Here is a 23,534-nt window from a genome sequence, read left to right as displayed (position 1 = left end):
GTAGGAGGCAGAGTCCTTTCTGATTCCCTGTTAACCTTTCAGTTCCAAGTTGGACGACATCTGTAACTGGAACCCAGGCTCCAAAACGAGGATCTGATGAGACACGAGTCTGGAAGCAAACGTCAGTGAGGAAGTAAGCCACACAGTGAAAGGATACAAGTAGGGGATCAGGAAAGCCAATGCTCAAGCCAAGAATCCCACTACAAAACCCTTCTCTTAAGAAGGAAAGCAGCTTAGTGGAGGAAGACCTAAGAATGAGCCTACAAAAAAGTCTGGAGGTCTTAGGCTAAACCATTTTAATTCACTTAGCCTCAGAGAGTCCTGGGTGTTGGAGGAAAGAGGAGGACCATATATTTCCTTTTCTTGACAGTCTTTCTGGTGAGACATTATGCTTCCTACTAACTAATGCCAAACTTATTTTATCCCTCAATTTCCTCATGTAACCAAAGAGGCATGGCATGATGCTGTGAACAATCAAACCAAGTTAAATGGAAATTGCTTTGAGGTGTTAAGGAGTAGGGACATAATTTTAGAGCAACTGATGCTAAACTTAAACTTAAACTACAAGTATCCAAGTTTTGTAAAAATACTGTGAGAATAAAAATGCCCCAAAATAGCAGAAATTGAGACCTGGTCCTCATTAGGAAGCTTGTTGCAGGGAATGAGAGTGGGAGGAACTGTAATGGCAACATTAGGACAATAGTGGAGAGAAGCTGGTACTGGAGGGTGTGATGCTAGAATGTTTTATGTATGAAACCATGTAACTCACATGCCTAAAAGAAAGGCAAAAATATTTCAAAAAAGAAAGAGAATAAGACATTATTTTATGCCTTTTGTTAAGCTCCATCTTGCTTTCCATTTTTTAAAATCTTACTTTCTAAAGTAGTATTGTTTCCGATGACCAAAATAAACGCCTCTGTATTCCAATTTCCACATGTTCTTTACAAAGAAAAGTTTTTGGATTGAGGCACACACACACACACGCGCACACACACACACCAGTTTCTTGATGGGCAGTGTCTGGACAAGACAAGCAAACTGGGCTCATAAACAAGATGTTCATCTTATTCTAACATCTTTGCTTTATGTGCCTTGAAGCAATATGGATAAATTGTGTGCCTACCCTATGCTTGGTGCTCCAAGTCCATTTGGCTTGTGGGCTCTCAGTGCAGTCTTAATAAATCTATCTCTGTTCTCTTCATTATGTCCTCTGTTCTGTGTGGTGACTGGCCGCCTATCAGTTCAGGAATAAAGTGCTCAATTTCTGTTGGGACCTGTGTTCTGAACAAGGAGGGATGCTATTTTGTAAAGGCTATGTGACAGGCTTCTTCTCAGGCCCTGGGTAGGAAGAGATGCCATTTTGTAAGAACCACATGGTGTAAACCACATACCGGGTCTTCACAAACCTATTTTCATTAACACTGCCCCAAGCTACCTGGCCATACCAGGTATATCAGGAAGGACAAGGGTGCTACATCATCCCCTGTGTAAAAAGGCCCTGAGACCTAGGAAGGAACCAAGTTTGGAAAGGCCCTAAATACTTAAAGGAGCTGTCTACTATTGCAAGACCTTTTTAAAACCAGACTGCACTCACAGAAAGAACTATGAAAAGTAGTATCTGTAAAAAAGAAAGATGGGAAAAAATAACCTGTACTTACACATACTAGGGCCAGAAAAACCTTGGTTACTAGTGAAAAATCCGGACGACCCGACCCCCCAGTTGCCCAGCACAGAATAGTGAAAAAGGCACGTGGTCAGCAAATTGCAGGCAAGTTCCAAGTTTAATCTGATCGATCAGAGGTTCGAAACATGCTCGGAGCAGAGCAGAGGTTGCGAACCCCAAGGTCTGAAATCAAGGGGTTTTTATACAGTTTTCAGGTGGGCTGTGTTATTTTTACAGAGGAAACAGGAATGGGCTTTGATATGGGGGAATCCGGAGGTTTTGGGGGTAGGTGTGAGTAGGGTCCAGACTTCAAGTCTCCAAGTGAGCGGGATCCAGACATTAAGTCTTCAAGATGTCTTCAGGATAATTAATGCAAGGTCTGTAAAACCATGGGGAGCCAGCAAATGGATCAGCACCTGTAACTCAGTAGATAAAAGACAAGCAGGTAGTTAACACAGAGGGGAGGGTGAGGGGGGAACATTGCATTGCATGAGAAAGAGACAGAACTCCCATCAGGAATGTGTAGGGGAAAATATGTTTTTCACTTCTTTCATTTCCCACTCCTTCTTGTTAATAATTCTAATCTTAGAATTAACACAGAAGTAACCGAAGTAACCACTGCTAGCCAAGAACATTGAAGGGATTTTGGGCAGACGGTTTCTCTTCTGTAACTACTTCCTGCTGAGGTGGGGCGGAGTTGGTTTCCGGGGTTAAGTTCAAGGTGCAGCAAGTGGTTACTCAGAGTTTTGTGGGTACTTCCTGATATTGCTGTCTTAGCACCATTAGCTTAACTTCCCCCACTTGAGTGCGGATAAAAGTTACAACTCTGTTTACGATACAGGGTTCTACTGCAACTACTAAGAGTACACTTAGCAGTGGACCAAGTAGAGGCAGGAGGTAGGGGAGGATTCCTCCCCATAGAGACCATAACGGTTGATCATAGAGTTCCTCCCTTCACTTTGCTAATTCTTCCTGGTGTTTTTTTATTCTGTCTCGTACTATTCCGGATTTATTAACATAAAAGCAACATTCTTCTTGTAAAGCTACACACAATCCTCCTTTCTCGGCTAGGATTAAGTCCAGTCCCCTCCGATTTTGCAGGACCACCCGGGCGAGTGAGTCATGCTGGTCTTGTAGGTCCTGGATAGACTTGTAAACCTGCCGGATGTCTGAGGCCAGTCGATCAGATAACTTATTATACCGGTCCAATGAAACTCCTAACCCTGCAGCTCCCATTCCTAATCCTCCGACCACCCCTAACGCAGCCAGCAGGGGTAGTAATACTACAGCCCTACGAGTTCGGTGTCCTCCCAGGAGGTCTATGCTGGGAAGAGGGACTGGTTCAGTTCCTGGGAGAACATCAATGTTGGGTAGCAGGAAGGCAGGTGCACAAATGCCTGTGCTATTTCTGGGTAACACTGGATAAGCCAAATTTCCTCCACAGACCCAGACCTGTCCTGGGGGGAGGCATCCCAAGTCCAACGAGACTTCGGAGATGTTAGAGCACCTTGTTGTTGGTACTTGCCCTAAATCTATGGTTAGTGAGTAATTTCTAACATAGCAAGTGGAGGAGTCAAATCCCTGAGGGATTACTTTAAAGGGCTTGGTATAGGTGCAGTTTGAAAAGCTACTTATATTTGGTTTAGGCACAGGTATTGCTAATGGCCAATCGTTACTCATTTTCATGCATAGCCAGCAGTCAGCCGCTAAGCCTGGGTTGGTTTGATTTAAGAGCTTGTGAGTGTACTTTAGAATGTCGTGTATATTTGAATCCAGATCCTCATTTAGCACCCTAGCTTGAAGGGAGGGGTGCTTGGGCCAGTTTGGCATTAGGTTATAAACTTCCTTTTCGGCCCATTCTATGGCTTCCTTTTCTTTTTCTTGATCTGTGGGCCCTCCCCCATCTGATATATGTAAAGGGGCTTTTAGAGGCCAGCAGACCACATCTCCAATATTTGCTAGACAATGTGCTGCCCCGTATGGAGTTTTAAAAGTTTCAGGACCCCATTCACCTCCAGTGCTCCCCTTGTAGGTATCAGTTAGTTTCGCCACCAGGTAGAGTTGGCCATTTTTAACGCACTGCTGATAGGTTTTATAGCACCGTGAGTGTACCTGAGTTAGCTCTACACATCCTGGGGGGCAGGTTCCTTTCGTGTCCGGGGGAAGGGGTTGGGGTTTTTGCTTACATACCCACTGAGCCTTGATTTCACCTGTGGAAGCTGATGGCTTGAGCTGGAGATAGGCCGTTTTAGTGCCACAGTCGACTGCCTGTGTAGCTCGGTACTCAGGTTTGAACTGATGACCTCCGGGGCAGTCACAGGGGTTACCGTAGAGAGTCCTTAACAGCTTTTGGTGTTCCACTGGCCGATCAAACCCCCCTAAGACTGGGGGCATTAGAAGTAACCACAGGAGTTGAGGCAGGAGGAGCAGTTTGCTGGCGTTTAAGCCGGATTTTGAGCGGGTTTTCTGCTCGCTCCACTGCCCACTCATTCTGATTAAATTCTATTGGTGCTGGCTTTAAATGTGAGGCGTGTATCCACGCCGCAATACCGTCTACCTTAACTGCAGTAGGGGTCGTGAGGAGGACAACATACGGTCCCTTCCACCTGGGTTCTAGTGTTAGAGCACGATGTCGCCGCACGAGGACTGAGTCTCCTGGCTTGTAGTTGTGTGGTACTGTCAGGTCCCCGGGCTCGTATGCCTGCTGAAGATTTTTCCAGATGCACTTTTGCAGCGTGGTGACAGCAGCCAGTCGGGCAGTTAAGGGAGAAGAGGAAGCAAGAGAAGGTTCATAAGTATCAGTTATAACTTTTACTGGGGGAGGAGCCCCATATAGAATTTCAAAAGGGGTTAAACTACACTGGGAGGGGAGAGGGGTGTTTCGAGCCCGGAAAAGGGCTGAAGGGAGGAGGGAAATCCAGTCACTTACGCCAGTCTCTAGAGATAATTTAGTTAAAGTTTCCTTAATAGTTTTATTCATACGCTCTACCTGTCCTGAGCTGTGGGGATGATAGGCACAATGTAGCTTCCAATTGATTCCCAGAGCCCTGGCCAATCCCTGACTTACCTGGGCCACGAAAGCAGGTCCGTTATCGGACCCGATTACCTGGGGAAGTCCGAACCTGGGGAAAATATCATCCAGAATTTTCTTAGATACCATTTGCGCAGTTTCATTTTTACAGGGGTAGGCTTCTACCCAGCCGGAAAAAGTGTCCACAAAAACTAATAGGTATTTCAGTCCATATTTGGTGGGCTTGATCTCGGTGAAGTCAATCTCCCAGTGCTGTCCAGGTCGTGTTCCTCTTAATCGTTTTCCCATTTTGATTCTTCCAGGGTAGGCATTTACCAGCTGACATGGCTGGCACGACTTAACAACTTGTTCTGCAAGTCTTTTTATTTCCTCGGGGCGCGTGTCCCCCAGCCAGTCTCTTGCAATTTCTAACATTTTCCTGGGCCCTAGGTGGGTGAGGCGATGGAGTGTTTTTAGGTACTCTTGAATTCTTGAAGTTTTCTCTTGTCTAGGTACTTCCTTGAGTGGCAACAACCTTCTTGCCTCTGGGTCAGGCTCTTCTATTTCTTCCGGATCTAGTTCAGCAATTTTTGTAGTTTTCCACTCCGGCTTGAGTGGAGGTATAGGGATGTCTTCTCTGACCCATACTAATGCCTCCTCCTGAAGTGGCCTTGGTCCTGCGACGGGGCAGGGCAGTAGTCCCTCAGCTGCAGCCTTTGCCTCTGCATCTGCTTTTCGGTTCCCTGCTGCTACTGCTTCATTTCCTTTTTGATGTCCGGGGCAGTGAACGATGGCCAGTTCTTTGGGGAGTTGAAGGGCAGATAATAATTCCAGTATTTCCTTTTTATTTTTAATGTCCTTTCCCGCTGAAGTCAGCAGCCCTCGTCTTTGATAAATTATGCCATGGACGTGGGCGGTTCCAAAAGCATACCGACTATCTGTGTAGATGGTGGCTTTCTTCCCCTTTGCTAATTTTAAAGCTTTTGTTAATGCAATTAGTTCTGCCCGCTGAGCAGAAGTTCCATCTGGCAGCTGTTGGGCCCAAACCACTTTACGATTGCTTACTACTGCTGCTCCGGCTCTTCTTTCTCCTCCTTTTACAAAACTGCTCCCGTTTGTAAACCATATTACATCTGACTGCTTTAACGGCTGGTCCTGGAGATCTTTTCTGGTACTGCTTTCCTCAGCCAGTATGTCTTGGCATTTGTGCAGTACCGGCTCTGCTTCTTCTTCAGGCAGCAGAGTGGCCGGGTTTAAGGTGGCGGGTACTCCGATATGAATTCTGTCTTTGTCTAGCAGAATACTTTGATAGTGTGTAATTCTTGCGTTTGAGAGCCACCGGTCCGGAGGCTGGCGGATGATGCTTTCCAGTGCATGTGGGGCTACTATAGTTAGCTTTTGCCCAAGGGAGATTTTGTCAGCATCTTTTACCAAAAGGGCCGCGGCTGCAATTGCCCTAAGGCACTTGGGCCAGCCACTGGCTACTGTGTCCAATTTCTTTGATAAGTAGGCAACCGGTCTTTTCCACGGCCCGAGTGTTTGGGTTAAGACGCCTCTGACCACCCCGCCTCTTTCTTCCAGAAATAAAGTGAATGGCTTACTCACATCAGGTAGAGCCAGCGCTGGGGCGGACAGCAGGGCCGTCTTGATTGCATGGAAGGCTTGTTGGCAATCAGGAGTCCATTCAAATGCTGCATCTCCCTTTGTGAGATGGTATAGAGGTGCTGCCAGGTTGGCAAAACCCGGAATCCATAAACGGCAAAACCCTGCTGTTCCCAGGAACTCACGCAGCTGTCGCCGTGTTGTTGGTGGCGGGATTTGGGCAACTACTTTTTTCCGAGCCTCCGTCAGCCATCGTTTGCCATCACGTAGGGTATATCCTAGGAACGTTACCTCCTGTCTGCATAATTGGGCCTTCTTGGCAGAGGCCCGGTATCCCAGCTGGGCTAGCTCTTGTAGCAAATCTAGAGTGGCTTGCCTGCAACTGCCCTCGGTTTCGGCAGCGATCAACAGGTCATCGACATACTCTAACAGAGTTACCTGTGGGTGTTGTTCTCGAAAAGCACGTAGGTCCTGATGCAAAGCTTCATCAAAAATGGTGGGGGAGTTTTTAAATCCTTGCGGGAGTCGTGTTCATGTCAGCTGGCCTGAGATGCCGGCCTCCGTGTCTGTCCACTCGAAAGCAAACAACGGCTGGCTAGCTGGGTGCAAGGGTAAGCAGAAGAAGGCATCTTTCAAATCCAACACAGTGTACCAAATTCTGTCTGGACTGAGGGTACTAAGCAGATTGTAGGGGTTGGGCACCGTAGGGTGAATGTCTTCCACCCGGGCATTAACTGCCCTCAAGTCCTGTACTGGTCTATAGTCGCCGGAGCTAGGTTTCTTGACAGGGAGGAGTGGAGTATTCCATTGGGACTGGCATTTTACCAGAATTCCTTGCTTATAGAGCTTTCTGATGTGGGGAGTTATTCCCTGCTTTGCTTCTTGACTCATGGGGTATTGCCTGATTCTTACAGGGGTTGCGGTTGCCTTTAATTCCACCACTACTGGTGCCTGTAGTTTCGCCAGCCCTAGTCCAGCAGTCTCGGCCCATGCTGCTGGTGCTATTTCTAACCACCAGTCCAGATCTGTTTTGGAGGTATGGATTTCTTCCTCAAATATTCTATACTCGTCTTCAGCTCTCATGGTTAGAATGGATGTTCCAATAGGTTGGACTTTTGGATTCCTAAAAATTACCTCAGGGCCTGTTTCCTCAAAAGTAATTTGTGCCCTTAATTTAGTTAATAGGTCTCGACCCATTAAAGGTGAAGGACAGTCTGGAATGACCAGGAAGGAGTGCTTTATTTCTCCTCTCCCCAGATCCATTGTACGACTAGTAGTCCAGGGTCTGTACTTGCTTCCATTTGCTCCCTGTACTAAAGTTAGTTTGTTTGCCAATGGCCCTAGTGGTTTCTTCAGGACTGAATATACTGCTCCTGAATCTAACTCAAAATCCACGGGAGTCTTTAAACTTAGCCCTGAGCTCCGGGAGGGGATTGGAGCCCCGACCCCCTCATTCGGAGTCTATTGCTAGGGTTTTTGTTGAGCGAGGTTTCGGGGGTTGGGAGCACTCCCGTGCCCAGTGCCCTATCTGTCCACATCGAACACACTGGTCCTTCTCGAGCTTGCGCGGCTTCCGTCGTGATCCTAAATCGCGACGCGGGCCTGAGCTCCATCCCGGGTTCTTACGTGGGCCCAGGTCCCTGTCTGCCCTTTCTGCACTGACTGCTACGGCCAGGGCTCTTGCTATTTCCTTAGTTCTCCTGTAATCTCTCCGATCTTCCTTCCGCTCTCTCTCTAATCTTTCTTTCTCTTCCTCTTCCTTCTTACGCTTTTCTCTCTCTTCTTCCCACTCTCTATGTTCCTTTTCTAACCTTTCTTCTCTTTCTTCTTTTGTTTCTCTTTTCTCATATATCTTTTCTGCCTCTTTTAACACATCCTGCAAATTTTTGCCTGGTATGTTTTCTAGCCGCTGTAACTTCCTTCTAATATCTGTTGCTGACTGTCCTACAAAAGCCATGATTACTGATGCCTGATGGACCTCAGAAGCAGGGTCAAATGGGGTATATCGCCTATATGCCTCCATTAGTCTTTCTAGGAAGACAGCTGGTGGCTCCTCTGGCCCTTGTATTATTTCTTTTACCTTGGCTAAATTTGTGGGCTTTCTAGCAGCTTCCCGGAGACCTCTCATGAGTGTCTGGCGATAAGTGGACAGATGTTCCCTACCTCCAGGAGCGTTGGGGTCCCAGTCAGGTCTGCGCAAAGGAAAGATGTCATCTATTTCATCAGGCCTGTCGGTGATCAGACCACCATTCCCAATCACATTTTTCCGTGCTGCGGCCAGGATTCTATTTTGTTCCTCAGTAGTAAAGAGGGTTTTTATCAGTTGTTGGCAATCATCCCAGGTTGGTTGATGAGTGTTCATTAGGGAGTCAAAAAGGTTGATTAATTTAGTAGGGTCCTCTGAAAAAGAAGGATGATTTAGCTTCCAATTGTACAAATCAGAGGAGGGAAAAGGCCAGTACTGTAAGGTAGGCATATTTCCACCATGCCCATCGGGCAAAGGAACGTTGGGGACCACTGGTCTTAGTGGCATTATAGATGCTGCAAGAGGGGCAGAGCTTTGTCCTCTTAGCTGGCTCCGGGTCCCTGCAGCTGGTCCTGTGCGTCCATCCCCTCCCTCTGAGTCAGGGGGGGAAGGTGGATAGTATGATACCTGTCCGTCTGTTGTTAAAACAGAAGGCAGGCAAGGGGCCCGGTCATGCCCCTTGGTTAATAGTGGTGGTGGTGGCTGGGGAGGGGCAGTGGGAGCTGACAGTGTGGATGGTTCCCCTCTCCCGAATGCAGGCGCTGCGGTGAGCCGCCGCGTCCCCTGGTCTGCACTTCCTGCATTCCCGCAGATCGAGGCAGGAGCTGGGGTGGGCTGTCCCCCTCTTCCTAGTGCAGGTGCTCGGGTGACCCACCACGCCCCCTGACCTGCTCCCTGCTTCTCCGAACTTTCGCAAGTTGAGGGAGACGCAGGGAGGGCAGACGCTCCCCGCTCTGCAGACTCGGAAAGTAGCCACGCCCCCTGACCTGCTCCCTGCTTCTCCGAACTTTCGCAAGTTGAGGGAGACGCAGGGGAGACAGGTGCCTCCCGTTGTGTGGATGCGGGCTGGGCGAATCTCCGTTCTGTGGGCCTGTAGGGGGGGGCTCGAAAAGAAGAAGATCAGTTGTATCTGGATAAATGTTGGGGAACTGTGGTGGGCATAGAGGTGAGCCGGGAGGGGCTGGCTTCGTTATCTCCTCCGGGGCGCCTCCTTCTTGGGTTCTTATGGGAAGAATGCTATGGTTAGTAGGTGGGGGTAAGGAAGAGCGCTCAGGGTCAGGCGGCAAGGCGACCAGGCTGTCGGGAGCTGTTGGAAACAGAAAGGGGCGCATCCATTCCGGGGGGCTTTCACACAAATCTTCCCAAACAAGAATATAGGACTCCTGTTCTGGGTGTCCCTCGGGTTTGGCGCGGTAGATAACGCTTTTTACTTTCCGTACCGATGGCAAATGAAAAGAGCCTCCCTTAGGCCATTTTACACCAAAGGAGGGCCATTCGGAAGAGCAAAATGCCTGCCATTTTCTCTTCTTTATAACCCAAGATTGTTTTTTTGCCCTTTTGTTAACTTCTTTCCAGTGCTCTAGTGTAAGAGCAAGTGGTGTGGATGGTACCTGTCCCATTGCTGCCTGGTCTCACCAGCCTTATGCACAAACAGCTGTTACCAAGCCTCTCTTTCACACAACAATATATCAAGCCCTCTTTCCACACCTAACAGTGTAACAACCAACAAGGAATTAAAAAAACACAATACAGAGTCCGATTTGGAACACGAAAACAAGGGTAGGGTGTTCCGTAGAGAGAAAACAACAAACTGGGATGAGTGTACCAGAATATGAGGCTGGATTAGTCCAGTTACAAGTAAGAGGACAGAAAGAATTAGTCACAGAAGACATAGAAAAAGAATGTCCGACCACTTGAGGGAGTAGTGTATTGCTTAAACCAATGTGTGCCTAACCGGCGCTCAGTTTGTCTTGCTGGAGGGCAAGTCTATCTGGAGAGACTTGACTGAGACCCTTTATTCTTCACCAGGATTTATCTATCGGACCACGTCTTTTATGGAGAAGACAGGGTACCTGGCTCCGGGGGACTTTTGCGGTCGGACTCAGTAGCGTTAGTTTAGATACAGTTAGTGAGAGATCTTAAACAGAAAGTTTTTCGGCTCAACAGTCAAAAGACGAGCCCCAAGGGACTCACAATAGAGAAACACAATGACGATATCAGAATTGCCAGATATTCAACTCAAATCGCAAGCCAATATTCCAACAACAGTTTCAAATCCAATAATAGCGACAGAAAGCAAACCTACGACGCAGACAAACCTTTACACAGACAGACCTCCTTCCTGCAACCAGGGAACGTCTTCCCCGTTGCTTTAAATCGCCTCCTAGGCACCCTGGTGCGCGCGGCCAGGGATGTGACTTTGCGTTGGAGTTCGTCAACTCCTTTGCCACTCGGTATACGCCTCGAGTGGGAACCTCAGTCTGGGATTCCTTTGCCACTCGGTATACGCCTCGAGTGGGAACCTCAGTCTGGGATTCCAAAGTCACACACTTCCACGACTAAGCCCCTTAGTCGAATTACCAGGTCTGTTTGCAATAGCGCGTCCCACAGATAAACCCAGAGCAAAGCACACGGGGAACTAGAGAGTGAGCTAAGGGGAGGAGGAGGGAGAAGGGATCCCAGGGAACTCACCAAGCAGACCTTGTTCACTCGTCCGGCTCGGGTGGGGTGTGTAAGGGTCTCCTGGTGGCTCGCCAAAAATGAAAAATCCGGACGACCCGACCCCCCAGTTGCCCAACACAGAATAGTGAAAAAGGCACGTGCTCAGCAAATTGCAGGTAAGTTCCAAGTTTAATCTGATCGATCAGAGGTTCGAAACATGCTCGGAGGAGAAGCAGAGGTTGCGAACCCCAAGGTCTGAAATCAAGGGGTTTTTATACAGTTTTCAGGTGGGCTGTGTTATTTTTACAGAGGAAACAGGAATGGGCTTTGATATGGGGGAATCCAGAGGTTTTGGGGGTAGGTGTGAGTAGGGTCCAAACTTCAAGTCTCCAAGTGAGCGGGATCCAGACATTAAGTCTTCAAGATGTCTTCAGGATAATTAATGCAAGGTCTGTAAAACCATGGGGAGCCAGCAAATGGATCAGCACCTGTAACTCAGTAGATAAAAGACAAGCAGGTAGTTAACACAGAGGGGAGGGTGAGGGGGGAACATTGCATTGCATGAGAAAGAGACAGACAACTCCCATCAGGAATGTGTAGGGGAAAATATGTTTTTCACTTCTTTCACTAGTCTATGAGGCATTCAGAAAAAAAGAGGATGTAGTATAAATGTTAATTGAGACATAACTTCAGCTGACATTTTTGAAATTACTTAGATTTAACACTTGTGTGGATTCTAATATTCTTTATTTAGTCTTACAGAATAATAGTTCATTTTCAAATCTAGCTTTGATGGTAGCCTACATGCAGTCATATCAAGAGTTAACATTTTAGGCCCTAATTCAGAATGCATGAACTGGAATAAGACCAAGATAATGTCAGTCTTTGAGAGGCTGGCCTTGATGGCTAGAGAACTTCAGAAAACAACAAATGGTAAGAAAATGAGACTCCTGAATCAAAAAATGCTATGAACAATTTGCTTCTATGCCCTTTTTTGGGGGGCTGTGGGAAGCTCTGTGGACCTAGAGCAAAATGGAGTCTTTTAGACCAATTCTTTCTTGTCTACATGTCCCTTGGACACAAGCCTAGAGCACAAAGGAAATGGCTCACCACAAAAAGTTAAAAGTACATAGGGTCTTTACACCAGATGACCTGGAGAAGTGAGATAACATCTACAGAACCTTAGCAACCATTACCAGAGACAATCAGCTTTTTTTTTTTTTTTTTTTTTTTCGGGGCACTCCCTTTTGATGCTCAGGGGTTACTCCTGGCTAAGGGCTCATAAATTGCCCCTGGCTTGGGAGGACCATATGGGACACCAGGGAATAGAACTGCTGTCCTTCCTTGGCTAGCACTTGCAAGGCAGACACCTTACTTTTAGCGCCACCTTGCCAGCCCCCGAGACAATCAGCTTTAAGGCCACATCCTGCAAAGTTACAGCACCTGGGTGGCCCCCAGCAGGTATGCAAGAATGCTTTTGCAGTTAGAACATTTTGACCCACTAACTCCCAGTTCTCCCCCTTCCCATTTTCTGCTGTTAAGGTTTGTAGAAAAAATATAGTTAAGATGAGCTATGGAAAATTTTAGAAATGTACTGTTAGCCTTTTGCCTTATTTGAATGTTACCCTTGCTTCTAGCCTGATTGACAGGCTAGGCATGCCTCCCTTCGTGCACTTTCTATATAAGCAAAGTGCATCTCAATAAACTTGCTCTTTATCAGCATATGTTGTCCTGAGCCTGTTTCTACTAACCTCTTACAGTTTTGTTACAGTAATAAGACCGGAGCTGCTCGAGAGACATGCAAATAACTAGCGACCCTTTTTCCAACAACTCCCTCGGATCAGGGGTCCCCCACTGGGGATCGCAGGGGGCCACACCCAGTGATGCTCAAGGTTTACTCCTGGCTATGCACTCAGAAATTGTTCCTGGTTTGAACAATTTTGGAATCTGAGATTCAAATCACCTTCTGCCCTGGATCAGCTGTGTGCAAGGCAAACGCCCTACCACCATGCTATCTCTCCAGACCTTTTCTGATAAATTAGCTTTGTCTGAAACTTAAGACTTATCAAGAAATTAAGTATACATATCCCATCCTTTGCTTTGAATAAAGAGAAAAGAGCTTGAATCCAACCTTACTCCTTGCTGTCTCCTAGAACCAACCCATGCACACACATTTCAGGAGGCCCCAGAAAATTCCTGAGTGTCAGTGACATATTGCACCTACCATATGGTGCCATCACAAAAAATAGGCTACATATCTCTGTTCTTTTTCTACTTCTTTTAATTTTTTTAGGTGCATGGAAAGGACCTAGCAGAGTACCTAGGACCCCTTGATAAAGAAAGATATAAAATTAAGAAGGCAAGAAGGTTTGTTTTTTGTTAAGAACAAGTTCATTCTAAAGAACAGTTGTTCTTTGATATGTTGCGCTATGCCTTGCATAGTTGTGGGTCTAAAATCACCCATTATCAGATGAAAGAATTTCTCCAATTTGTACAAAAAATTAGTCCCTGGTTCCCTAAAAAAGTCAGTCTGTCTCTAGGAGACTGGACCAGGGTGAGCCAGGACATCCAAGAATTTTATGAACAAAATGACACACACACAAAAATTCATCTGGCAGTGTTTTCTATATGGATACAAATTAGGTGTCTTATAGATAATAGATCTGAATTAGAATGACTCAGGAGACAAAATCAGAAAATCATGAATCTTCTGATTATAAAGGTTCTGTAGAAAAATGTAAAAATTGGCTGGATTATGAGGAAGAGGCAGAATTGAAAGAAGAAGACTTTGAACATAAAGATCTGCTGGCTTTGGCTATAATCCTCTTTCCTTTGCAAAAGATGAGAAAATGTACAGGAAAAACTAGACCCAATGTTACATTTTTTTTGGTACTCCCCAAGGAAAAAATATACCTAATATTGCATATTTGGGTGCTGTTCAGGAGCCTCCCAATAGAAAAGACTTCTATAATGCAGAAAATATTGAGCCTGTTGGGTAGAGCCATGTTCCTTACCTATAAAAAATATAACAGCAGTAAAACTTTTGGTGCAAGAAAATATAGAGGGATTCAACAAAAAGAAATTTAAAGAAATAAATTTAATACTCTAAATTATTTTTCTATTTTTTATTGTTTAAAAACTATTAGGTATGTTAATTGGAGCTGGATGTAGTTCTGTTAAAGGGCCTTTTTTTTCTGATATAGGGTCAGCAAAGGAAGTTAACTGGCTGGGAATTTGGAAGATTCTCCAAATTCCTCATAAATCTCCTATGAGTATCTTGGGGTCATTTTTTTCTCAGCCATCCTCTGTCAAACTTTGTATTGTTTTTGTCTGTCAGTGTGTGTTCTGTATTATTCTGAAATTTAGTTTGAGTTCAGTGTATTGTGCTTTTTTTTTTTGAGGGAGGATGGCACACCAGGCGGTGCTCAGGAGTTACTCCTGGCTGTCTGCTCAGAAACAGCTCCTGGTATGCACGGGGGACCTTATGGGACATCGGGATTCGAACTAACCACCTTAGGTCCTGGATCGGCTGCTTGCAAAGCAAACACCACTGTGCTATCCTTCGGGGCCCATGTTGTGCGTTTTGATCTATAGTTTATTCTACAAAGAGCACAGGGAACAGCAGAGAGGTGTCTGAAAGTCCAGATATTTCTCCTACAGCTCCTTGGAACATTTGTCCAGGAGGGATTTTGGACTTTTTGATCAATCTAAGTTGTTTTTCTATCAGTCTTAGAGGGGGAGCATTCAAAGTGTCAGATTTACCTGCCTTGGTTCACTTCCTGGAAGGGATTAGTTCTCCTTTAGTGTCAGGCTATTCTTCCCACAGAATGAAGATCACTCAGAGAGCAGTAGAACAATGGATAGAGTATTTACCTTGATTGTGGTCACCTGGGTTTGATCCCTGAAATTCCAAATGGTTCCACAAGCCTGCTAGGAGTGATCTTTGAATTCAGAGCCAGGATTCCCTTGAGCACACTGGGTGCTTTGCATGCCACCCAGATTTGATCCCAGGCACCACAAGGAATGATCCATGAGTAAATCCTGGGACCAGGAGTAAACTCTGAGCATTATTGGGTAAGAACCCCCTAAAAATAACACCCAAAACAAACAAAAACTGACTAGCACTTCTGACTAGCAAACTAGCAAACTGACACCTTGTTCTCCTTCAGTGTGATGAGCTGCGTTTTTCTCTCTCTCTCTCTCTCTCTGACTTATTTCACTCAGCATAATAGATTCCATGTACATCCATGTATAGGAAAATTTCATGACTTCATCTCTCCTGATGGCTGCATAGTATTCCATTTTGTATATGTACCACAGTTTCTTCAGCCACTCATCTGTTGAAGGGCATCTTGGTTGTTTCCAGAGTCTGGCTATTGTAAATAGCGCTGCAATGAATATAGGAGTAAGGAAGGGATTTTTGTATTGTATTTTTGTGTTCCTCGGGTATATTCCTAGGAGTGGTATAGCTGGATCGTATGGAAGCTCAATTTCCAGTTTGTGAAGGAATCTCCATATCGCTTTCCATAAAGGTTGTACTAGACGGCATTCCCACCAGCAGTGAAAAAGAGTTCCTTTCTCTCCACATCCCCGCCAGCACTGCTTGTTTTCCTTTTTTGTGATGGGTGCCAATCTCAGTGGCGTGAGGTGGTACCTCATAGTAGTTTTGATTTGCATCTCCCTGACGATTAGTGATGTTGAGCATCTTTTCATGTGCCTTTTGGCCATTTGCCTTTCTTCTTTTTCAAAGTGTCTGTTCATTTCTTCTCCCCATTTTTTGATGGGGTTAGTTGTTTTTTTCTTGTATAGTTCTGTCAGTACCTTGTAAATTTTGGATACTAGCCCTTTATCTGATGAGTATTGGGTGAATAATTTTTCCCACTCAGTGGGTGGCCTATGTATTCTGGGCATTATTTCCTTTGAGATGCAGAAGCTTCTCAGATTAATATAGTCCCATCTGTTTATCTCTGCTTCCACTTGTTTGGAAAGAAAAGCATAAGCATTTCAAAGGTATTGTCTATACTCTCTTCTAAGAATTTCTACTAGCAAATCTAAATAAAATGGAAAAGCTGTAACTCCATATTGAAATACACAATGGAGAATATACACGTTGAAGAGATACACTTAGAAAGTATATAAAGAATATATACATATCCTCTCAGTCTGTTGATCTAGTCTAAGGAAAGGATAAATTCCAATTACAACTTCATTTCACAACGCAGTCTTAGGAGTCTAAAAAAAATGGCTCACATTTAGAGATCAGAAAATATTCTAGCTCCAAGGATCTCTCAGAAGCCGAAACCAGTTGTGAGCAACAGTCTGTGGTGAAATAAAGTGGTAGAAACTCTCCACCGAAACACATCAGCAACACCAGTGTGCCTACCCTCTTCTTTGAGGATGACTTGTAGTTCAAAGACTTGAGTGATTCTGACAGCAGCAGCAGCAGCCAGAGTGATGACACAGAGCAGACCCTCATGTATAGTGAGCCACTGAAGAAGACCACTAGTAGTTCACAAGTCAATGGTGCTGCCCAGTTCCACTTTCTATGCAGTGGGCTGTCCACAGCAAGTACATCTGGACTAATGTATATAGATCTTATACTGGAATGGTACCATTAGCATTAGTGCCATTGCTGCAGGAGAGGTGGCATCATCTTCCAGGAAAAAGAAATGGCCATATACAAGAAAGAAAGGCTAAATACAATATCAACAGGCATTACATATAATATGGATGAACATTAAACATAGAGGTAGCTACCACTTACACACTCACACATAGATGGACAAAAGGATCAATTCATAGGAAAAATTGGCCCAGATAGAAAGGTCAAAACACTACAAAATATAAAGCAAGCATGTCAGGTGAAAAAGTTTTCTATTTCCTTAAAGTAATCCACATTGATGAGAGGAATTTTTCTGGGAAAAAAAATTTCGTGGTTTAGAAATTGCGTAGAATATTCTTAAAACAATCACAATATTTTAGACTAGAATACTAAGTGATATGGGGATGAGCAATTTAAAGTGTCTATGGCATTCAGATGCTTTATCCAAGAATTTCAGTGGAGAGAGATAATAAAAGATAGAGGCTGGTAAAATCAAATGGAAAATGAGTGATTTAAGTTATTAATTATTATAAATTATTTATTTTTGGTTTTTGGGCCACGCCCATTTGACGCTCAGGGGTTACTCCTGGCTATGCACTCAGAAATTGCCCCTGGCTTGCTGGAACCATATGGGATGCCGGGGGATTGAACCGCGGTCCGTTTTTTGGCTAGCGCTTTCAAGGCAGACACCTTACCTCTAGCGCCACCTCACCAGCCCCCTAATTATTATAAATTATTAATTAAATGTATTCGGAGTCTAACAGAAAATATCACTATAATGTGAAACTAGGGAATCCAAACTATATCTCTACTGATCATTGTTAACAGAAGCATTAAAGATTATTATAAACATAATAGAATAGAAATGAAGACACTGAAACATTCTAATAATGAACACTATAGTGAGAGTCCTTATCCTCCAGCTGTTTTTCTGTTGGTAAAATGTTAGATAATTATTATTGACATCTGTAAGGAGCATTCATAAGGTGTAGTTAAACACCCACTAATTTAAACAGCTGTATTCATAGCAGCAAGTTACTTTGAAATATAAAAAGAACATAAGCTGATGAAGATTTAACAGATGAGTTAGCTATTTCTGAACTTCTTGATCATCAAATTTAAACCAATGTTTTCTTGTCATATTTTTACAATAGACTGTTCATCAGTAGGCTTTTCCATTTCATCGTAAAGGCTCAAAACAGAGAATAATTTGTATTGGTCATGGTTAGAAGCCAGGATCCTTCAACTGAAGCCCAAGCAAATGATATGACTTTGAACCAAAGAGTCATAAGCCTAAAAACCCAGAAGGATGAAATCCACCAAAGAAGCAACAAAATGAACATCTCATCAGTAGGAGGCAGAGTCCTTTCTGATTCCCTGTTAACCTTTCAGTTCCAAGTTGGGCGACATCTGTAACTGGAACCCAGGCTCCAAAACGAGGATCTGATGAGACACGAGTCTGGAAGCAAACGTCAGTGAGGAAGTAAGCCACACAGTGAAAGGATACAAGTAGGGGATCAGGAAAGCCAATGCTCAAGCCAAGAATCCCACTACAAAACCCTTCTCTTAAGAAGGAAAGCAGCTTAGTGGAGGGAGACCTAAGAATGAGCCTACAAAAAAGTCTGGAGGTCTTAGGCTAAACCATTTTAATTCACTTAGCCTCAGAGAGTCCTGGGTGTTGGAGGAAAGAGGAGGACCATATATTTCCTTTTCTTGACAGTCTTTCTGGTGAGACATTATGCTTCCTACTAACTAATGCCAAACTTATTTTATCCCTCAATTTCCTTCACGTAACCAAAGGGGCATGGCATGATGCTGTGAACAATCAAACCAAGTTAAATGGAAATTGCTTTGAGGTGTTAAGGAGTAGGGACATAATTTTAGAGCAACTGATGCTAAACTTAAACTTAAACTACAAGTATCCAAGTTTTGTAAAAATACTGTGAGAATAAAAATGCCCCAAAATAGCAGAAATTGAGACCTGGTCCTCATTAGGAAGCTTGTTGCAGGGAATGAGAGTGGGAGGAACTGTAATGGCAACATTAGGACAATAGTGGAGAGAAGCTGGTACTGGAGGGTGTGATGCTAGAATGTTTTATGTATGAAACCATGTAACTCACATGCCTAAAAGAAAGGCAAAAATATTTCAAAAAAGAAAGAGAATAAGACATTATTTTATGCCTTTTGTTAAGCTCCATCTTGCTTTCCATTTTTTAAAATCTTACTTTCTAAAGTAGTATTGTTTCCGATGACCAAAATAAACGCCTCTGTATTCCAATTTCCACATGTTCTTTACAAAGAAAAGTTTTTGAATTGAGGCACACACACACACACGCGCGCGCGCGCACACACACACACACACACACACACACACACACACACACACACCAGTTTCTTGAAGGGCAGTGTCTGGACAAGACAAGCAAACTGGGCTCATAAACAAGATGTTCATCTTATTCTAACATCTTTGCTTTATGTGCCTTGAAGCAATATGGATAAATTGTGTGCCTACCCTATGCTTGGTGCTCCAAGTCCCTTTGGCTTGTGGGCTCTCAGTGCAGTCTTAATAAATCTATCTCTGTTCTCTTCATTATGTCCTCTGTTCTGTGTGGTGACTGGCCGCCTATCAGTTCAGGAATAAAGTGCTCAATTTCTGTTGGGACCTGTGTTCTGAACAAGGAGGGATGCTATTTTGTAAAGGCTATGTGACAGGCTTCTTCTCAGGCCCTGGGTAGGAAGAGATGCCATTTTGTAAGAACCACATGGTGTAAACCACATACTAGGTCTTCACAATCCTATTTTCATTAATACTGCCCCAAGCAACCTGGCCATACCAGGTATATCAGGAAGGACAAGGGCACTACATCATCACCTGTGTAAACAGACCCTGAGACCTAGGAAGGCACCAAGTTTGGAAAGGACCTAAATAATTAAAGGAGGTTTTTTTCAACAGCTGTCTACTATGCAGGACCTTTTTAAAACCAGACTGCACTCACAGAAAGAACTATGAAAAGTAGTATCTGTAAGAAAGAAAGATTGGAAAAAATAACCTGTACTTACACATACTAGGGCCAGAAAAACCTTGGTTACTAGTCTATGAGGCATTCAGGAAAAAAGAGGATGTAATATTAATGTTAATTGAGACGTAACTTTAGCTGACATTTTCGAAATTTCTTAGATTTAACATTTGTGTGGATTCTAATATTCTTTATTTAGTCTTACAGAATAATTGTTCATTTTCAAATTTAGCTTTGATGGTAGCCTACATGCAGTCATATCAAGAGTTAACATTTTAGGCCCTAATTCAGAATGCATGAACTGGAATAAGACCAAGATAATGTCAGTCTTTGAGAGGTTGGCCTTGATGGCTAGAGAACTTCAGAAAACAACAAATGGTAAGAAAATGAAACTCCTGAATCAGAAAATGCTTTGAACAATTTGCTTCTATGCCCTTTTTTGGGGGACTGTGGGAAGCTGTGTTGACCTAGAGCAGTACGAAGTCTGAAAAGTCCGGACGACCCGACCCCCCCAGTTGCCCAGCACAGAATAGTGAAAAAGGCACGTGCTTAGCAAATTGCAGGCAAGTTCCAATTTTAATCTGATCGATCAGAGGTTCGAAACGTGCTCAGAGCAGAGCAGAGGTTGTGAAACCCCGAGGTCTGAAATCAGGGGGTTTTTATACAGTTTTCAGGTGGGCTGAGTTATTTTTACAGTGGAAACAGGAATGGGCTTTGATATGGGGGAATCCGAAAGTTTTGGGGGTAGGTGTGAGTAGGGATCAGACTTCAAGTCTCCAAGTGAGCGGGACTCAGACATTAAGTCTCCAAGATGTCTTCAGGACGATTAATGCAGGGTCTGTAAAACCATGGGGAGCCAGCAAATGGATCAGCACCTGTAGCTCAGTAGATAAGAGACAAGCAGATAGTTAACACAGAGAGGAGGGTGAGGGGGGGAACATTACAATGCATGAGAAAGAGACAAACAACTCCCATCAGGAATGTGTAGGGGAAAATATGTTTTTTATTCCTTTCAGTCTTTTAGACCAATTCTTTCTTGCCTACATGTCCCTTGGACACAAGCCCAGAGCACAAAGGAAATGGCTCACCACAAAAAGTTAAAAGTACATAGGGTCTTTCCACCAGATGGCCTGGAGAAGTGAGATAACATCTACAGAACCTTAGCAAATATTACCAGAGACAATCAGCTTTAAGGCCACATCCTGCAAAGTTTCAGCACCTGGGTGGCCCCCAGCAGGTATGCAAGAATGCTTTTGCAGTTAGAACATTTTGACTCACTTACTCCCAGTTCTCCCCCTCCCCAAACACAATCATGTATGTTATCAGGGTGTTTAAATAAAATATATATTAAAAAAAGAGAAAGGTAGCTTTGGGAAAAAGGCCATGTTTACCAAACTTGTCCTCTCAGAGCAAATCTTTAATCCATCCATGTGGGGTAATATTTGACTCATTCATTTTCAGGAGAAAAGTGAATGACTTCTTCATTTGTCTGAGAGCACAGTCCTTTGTTTTCATGTCTCTTTTATGATTGGGAACTTTTAGATCTGTTCTCTCCACCCCATTCACCTGATACTGTATAAATTGAAGGAGGAATTTCACATTTCAAGCAGCTGGAACCCATCTCCAGGAACAAACAACTGGAACTCATCTTCAGTTGAAGGAAAACTTCCAGATTTTAGTAAGATTCTTTCTCCTGGATATTCTGTTATTCTGTCTTTCTATATAGATAATGTTTCTAACAAGCTATCTATTCCAGACAAATATGTTCCACCCTTTAAAGCTTTTGGGCCACACATTCACTAAGAAGAGAAATCAGATTTTAAAGTTTAAAATTAAAATGGATTTCTTTGGGTATGGCTTAGATGTATAAAGGGAAATTAATGAAATGCAACTAAGTAGAAATTTAAGAGGGAATCCTAAATTGTGATAAAATACTCAAAGATCTGGGAAAGTCATTTAATTGAATGCACCCATAACTCCCTTAGGTAGGGGAATTGTATGTAGTTTAATAAGAAAAGAAACAGGAAATAAGGGTTGGGCGATAGAATAGTGGTGAGGGTGCATACCTAGCATGCATTTGACTAGTCCCCAGGACCACATGTAAGCCCCTTGCTCAGGGGCTACTCTGACTCTGAAATCAGGAATTATTTCTGGTGGTGATTGGGGGACCTAGAAATGCAACAAAGGTTGGCACATGCAAAGCAAGTACCCTATCCTCTGTATTATTTCGCCAGCCCCTAGGTATTTACTTCTGTACCACAAATAATCTGTTTTTCTTTTTCTCTCAATTCCACCTTACCTCATTTTTTGGGGGGTAAATTTAGAGTTGAATAAGAAATCTGGGAAGGAAGGAGGGGACAGATATTTGATATAGCTGTCCATGGTGTATACTTGCTGGGATTTGACTTCTAGATGTCTTAGGAAATAAAGACTACTAGGATTTTTGAGAAAACATTTGCTGATCTATTAAATCCTAAATGTAAAAATTCTTCAAATCAGAAAAAAAATGCCTTTGCTTCTTTAGCCTAGAACATTTAAGCCTCCAAACTCAAATGAGCAAGTGCCCTTTTAGGATGTGAGGCTCCTGTATTGTGTCACTCCAGTGCTTTACCTAGAGGTGATCTTTAGATCTGGTTACATGCCAAGCCTTTAGGGATGAGACATATCAATCAATGAGTCTGGAGTGCAGAGAATTTAGTGACCTAGTTTTCCACATGTAACAAATTAATACAAAATTATCTCTTCAATTCCATGAACACTAGACTTTAATGCAGAATCTAGGACAATTACCTCTTTTCCTTAAGAAAATTTTAAAATTAGAAAGTAAGCAACTTTTTCATTTTATAAATGAATAAAAAATTTCTCTGAGAGGAAAATTAAGTCAATCATTTAAAAAAAATCAAGCAGTTAGGGAGATAGTGCAGGGGTTAGGTAGCATGCAAGGCATGCCACAACTCAGTTCTATTGTGGCATCACATGCACTCCCTCTACCATGTGTTCCCAGATATTACTCAAAAGGTCCTTGCACTCCACGAGATATGACCCAGTGCACTTGGGAAGCACCACATTTGTGTGTCTTTACACTGAACTGATTGTCAAATTGGGCCCTAGTTTCCCTGAGCTAATGAGAAACTCCCCATCAAAAATAAATATGGTTCTACTATGAGGCAATCATTGTGATGCAAGGCACATACTCTGAGTGCTGTCCTTCTATAGATATAGATTATACAGCAGTGAAAAACACACACAGTAGGTAATTATTTTCCCAAACTACAAGGATGATGATATGGAAATAATGGCCATAAAATTTAACATCAGGTAAATAATTATTTGTGATATTCTTGTGGGCATATCCTGATCTCTGTTACTTTTACTTTAAAATTTGGGTGTAGTGAAGTATCTTTTTTTTAGTGAAGTATCTTTTATTTTAATATCTAAAGCATAGTGTCAGGTTGAGACCCTTAACAGCCCATATGTGAGTGGTAATGTCCTCAAAACTTGTACCACTGCTACCTTTTGCAAAGACCCTGTCGACATCATATCCACTGCTGCCACCTAATGATTCTTTTGAATATTGCTAACTCTAGTTCTACTTACTCTGTAGCCTTTACAAATAAAATTATTTTGTTTTATCATTGCTTTATAGTATTATATATTATAAATTACTACATATATATAGTATTATAAGTAAAAGAGTAACATCTCACATCTGTGTGTGTGTGCATAAGCTTCACTACATCCACCACCAAAACTGTAGTGCAATTTGTTCCTCTGATCAGATTGAGTCCTACTTCCTCTTTGTACTCTGGGGTGTGGACCCTGCAAAGAGGTGTTGACCTAAGCTCTCTTTGTCTTTTTGTGCCTGCAAATCTATCATTTCCTTTAAATATTTATCTATTGCAGAGCAGAAGACGTACTTGATTAGAAATCTATAAAACTTTGATAAGGTCTTC

General features: G+C 43.5%; 2 protein-coding genes across 7 annotated transcripts in view; one reads left to right on the top strand and one right to left on the bottom strand.

Moving 5' to 3' along the window:
* The window catches only part of LOC126001426 (ribonuclease pancreatic-like), a 459,609-nt gene that overhangs the window by 39,643 nt on the left and 396,432 nt on the right, over positions 1-23,534 (bottom strand). The gene's annotated exons all lie outside the window — the stretch shown is intronic.
* LOC126001437 (ribonuclease 4-like) overlaps positions 1-23,534 on the top strand; it is a 150,994-nt gene that overhangs the window by 116,870 nt on the left and 10,590 nt on the right. Inside the window, exon 1 of one of the 3 annotated variants that reach the window (XM_049768705.1) lies at positions 21,225-21,259. The exons of the other annotated variants lie outside the window; for them this stretch is intronic. The gene's annotated coding sequence lies outside the window, so the exon portion shown is untranslated. Of the gene's footprint in view, positions 1-21,224; positions 21,260-23,534 lie in introns of those variants that run through there. 3 annotated transcript variants of the gene reach the window in all.

Source organism: Suncus etruscus, chromosome 2, assembly GCF_024139225.1.
Source record: "Suncus etruscus isolate mSunEtr1 chromosome 2, mSunEtr1.pri.cur, whole genome shotgun sequence".
NCBI lineage: Eukaryota > Metazoa > Chordata > Mammalia > Eulipotyphla > Soricidae > Suncus > Suncus etruscus.
This window is presented reverse-complemented; position numbering and strand designations above follow the sequence as displayed.